Here is a 4,341-nt window from a genome sequence, read left to right on the forward strand (position 1 = left end):
GATCAGCTTACTTCTCCCTTCCCCAAACCTTTTCTTGATATACTTCCCTCCATTAAGATTTCCTCCCTTGTTTCCATAATAACTAGTACAGAACTGTTACTGATCTTTTCTTACTATAATAGAATTCTGTTTATGTATTTTCTCTCCAACCGTCTGTACAATTGAGGACAAAAACCATATCGTTTTTTTAAAAAAAAAATTTCCATATTGTAGCTACCTATGCAAAGAAAACATCAGGCTTACATATATATATGTACATATATGAGATATACATAATTCATATATGTATGTGCACACATTTTCATACATGTCTATTATATAGATTATTACATATTACATTTGTATATTATTTATATGTGTATATTATTTGTATATGTATATATGTGAAAATCACTCTGTTTTTATCATTGCCATAAAACAAAAATTTTCAGCATCATAATTTATTGAAGTCACTGCCCATGCTTAACCTTATGAAATTTAGAAAACATTTGGAAAAAACTTTTTTGAGCTCATGAAGTTGACTTTTGTAAGGAAAGCCAGGTTGAGAGCAGCAATGCTAATTCCACATTTTCTATGACTTAATTGAAAGTTTATGTGCAGATATTTATCAAGGCAGTTGTGGTTATTGGGCTATGTATATATTCATGAAAAAAGTATCTAGTTTTATCCCATATTTATTTGTGTCTCTATTAGTATTTTCCTCTCTAAAAAACAGACTATATTACTGGGTACATTTTAATACCACAATTAGTCATGGATGTGGTGATTCATCAGGTTGGCTTAAAAAGCGAAAGCAGCCTTGCCCTTCCTAAGCGTTCACTGTTGGCAACTCTCTTTTCCCCCCTCTGAATCAGACACGTATTTGTTTGAGTAATCAAGAAAGAACTGTCTGTCTTATGACCTTAGAGGCTGGTGAAAGGGAGCAACTGAGTGTTTTTGGCATAGGGAAGTTAGCAGAACAATGCAAATCTGTGGAGCAGAGAGTGCTCTGCTTGGCTGCTCACTCTAGGCAGACTTGAATGTCACACAGTCCTCGAATTGCCCGCAGGATTTTTACCCTCTGCAGAAAATCATTTCAATATAAGCAATATGAATTTCAAGTCTTATGAAAACAATTCTTAAACTCTCTCTGTGTGCATTTTACTGGATTCTCTACCACTATTGAGACCCGCAGTCTTTCCAAAATGAGCACCCTGAATCCTACTGTGATAAAAGCCAGTAAGAGACAGTTTTACACCATGGATGCCGTTAGGGAAAAAATCACATCAAATAACGCTGCTGGGGAATGAATGAATCAGCCTAATGAAAATTTAGGTGAGGCAGTTGAACCACACAGAGGAAATTTATGTCCTGTGTCTTGAAATCTTTAAACTACATATCCTTTTGCTTGCTATCAGTAGCCTAGCTGTGCTGGGTATATACCTTCTTTGATACGTGTTCCCAAGTGATCTTATTCCAAATATGATTTCAGGACAGTTATGTGTGCTTTTCTGATATCTTCCTAAAAGGAAATTATTTTGGAAGAAATGTCACTGATAAAATCAATTCAGGAAAATGCACTTTGTAAATATGAGGATATGAGCAGTACTAAAGCCCATGTTATAAAAATATCAATTATTTTAACTAGATAGCAGTCACAATAGAACAATAGCATACTTTTAAAGGGAGAGTGAAAGGGCCCCAATTTGAAAAATATAAGGCAGAAAAAGTTTTAAATAAATATATTTGAGGATTACCTGTATTGTAAAAGACAATTCTCTATGTGAAATGAAACACAAAATGCTAATATGAAAGGAACAATAGTTAACATTATCAAAGGAAACAAAGTTAAATCAGGTTTCTTTCCCAACATGGAAGAATCGCCTTTTTTCCCTGGTCTCCTGTTTCTATGTGGAGAAACTTCCTTGAACGTGTCAGTCCCAGCTCTGACTGCTCTGACTCACTTTTCCCTAGAGGGATGAGCAACACAGGCCAGTCTCTGGCCCTGTGGGGATGGCCTGGGAAAAGCCTGTGATTCTCCAGCTTGGCTTTGGACTCACAGGGTCTAATTTTCTCATTCAGGGACTAAGCCTTGGAGGTCAGTAATGGCTCAGATGTAAAGCTAAGTTCTAAATCATCTCCTATGAGGCCACTGCTATGACTCTGCCTGTCTCACACAGTTGCTTATGAATTCAGTTCAGAAAGAGAAGAGTTCATTTGGGATCTTAATCAAGCTCCAATAGTTAAGAAACAAAATTTTGTGAGACACAAAATATGTATCTACATATCAGTTAGAAAAAATAAAAAAAAATTATCTTCCTGAGAAGAAGCAAAAACCAAGAATACAAACCAAATTGCTCCATATTTATTTGTTTGTACTGATGTATGACATCAGACAGGGAGATGAATGAAAGAGAATTAGCTTAGAGGGTGCATGAGGTGCCACAATGATGAGTATTAATTGACCACACAGGAACTGGAACATCAAAAACCCTGAAAGAAGAAAAAAATTATGAATTTTACTGCTCCCTCTCCCTTCTAAATGAAAGAAATTGCAAATGTTTGAGAGGGAAGCATGGTCATAGACGCTCTCAGACCATGGAGTAATATCAAATCCCAGGATAAGGGTAATTTATTTCAGGATTTCAACAAGAGTCAATTACAATAGGGTACGTGAGATATCATGAGCCCGTGCTTGAACTGCTGCACAATAGGACAGGGAGGGAGTGTTCACTAAAGGAAGGAGAGCACTTCCCTTCGGAACGAAAGAGAAAGAACTAAAATAGTAGTTACAAGGCAGCTAGAGGCTGGAGGGAAAAAAGGGGAGCGGCATGTGGCCTTACCAAAGACAGGCAGAACAACTGAAATGTAGATGTCCAATGCAATGCTATTGTAGTTGGACTAAGGAAGACAGTGACAACTTCTTATACCTTGTCATACCTTGAGCACTACTCATTGAAAATCCTGCTTTCAACACCAGAAAACTCAGTGAAGACTTCAGAATGACAGAATCTTTAAATAACAAGTGACTGAGATTTATTCTGTCCACAGCTGCTTTCTCTGCCAAGCTTGTCTTCCTATCTTGTAACCCTTCACCTCACACCTCTCCACCACCCACACCTCCACCTCCAAACCTTCCACCTCCCATTCTTCCTCAGCTTTCTGCCTTTCATCCCTCCTCCACCCTCCTCTCCACCTCCCACTCCTTCCACCACTTCACTTTCCACCCCTATTGAGTTGGCTAATTCCTACTCATTCAATATTTCATTAAAAAAAAAAAAAATGAAGTATAGGACTTCCCAGGTGGCACTAGTGGTAAAGAACCCACCCGCCAATGCAGGAGACACATGAGACGTGGGTTTGATCACTGGGTCAGGAAGATGCCCTGCAGGAGAGCATGGCAACACACTCCAGTACTCTTGCCTGGAGAATCCCATGAATAGAGGAGCCTGGCAAGCTATTAAAGTCAGACGTGACTGAAGTGACTTAGCATGCACACATAGGTAATTTACAGTTATGTTAGCTTCAAGTATACAGCAAAGTGATTCAGATATATATATATATATATATATATATATATATGTATGTATGTATATATTTCAGACTTTTTTTCATTATAGGTTATGACAAGATATTGAGTAGAGTTCCCTGTGCTATACAGTAGGTCCTTGTTGTTTACTTATTTTATATGTAGTAGTATGTATATATATGTTAATCCTAAACTCCTAATTTATCTTTCCTGCCTGCTCTGTATCCCTTTTGGTAACTATGTTTGTTTTCTATTGTGAGTCAGTCAGAGAAAGATGAATATCACATGATAACATTTATATGTGAAATATACCCATCTGAATGCAGAGTTCCAAAGAAGAACAAGGAGAGATAAGAAAGCCTTCCTAAGTGATCAAGGCAAAGAAATAGAGGAAAATAATAGAATGGGAAAGACTAGAGATCTCTTCAAGAAAATTAGAGATACCAAGGGAACATTTCATGCAAAGATGGGCACAAAAAAGGACAGAAATGATAGGGACCTAACAGAAGCAGAAGATATTAAGAAGAGGTGGCAAGAATACACAGAAGAAGTATACAAAAAAGATAATCATGATGGTGTGATCACTCACCTAGAGCCAGACACCCTGAAATGTGAAGTGAAGTGGGCCATAGGAAGCATCACTACAAACAAAGCTAGTGGAGGTGATGGAATTCCAGCTGAGCTATTTCAGATCCTGAACGATGATGTTGTGAAGGTGCTGCACTCAATATGCCAGCAAATTTGGACAACTCAGCAGTGGTCACAGGACTGGAAAAGGTCAGTTTTCATTCCAATCCCTAAGAAAGGTAATCCCAAAGAATGCTCAAACTACC

This window comes from Dama dama, chromosome 18, assembly GCF_033118175.1.
Source record: "Dama dama isolate Ldn47 chromosome 18, ASM3311817v1, whole genome shotgun sequence".
Lineage (NCBI taxonomy): Eukaryota > Metazoa > Chordata > Mammalia > Artiodactyla > Cervidae > Dama > Dama dama.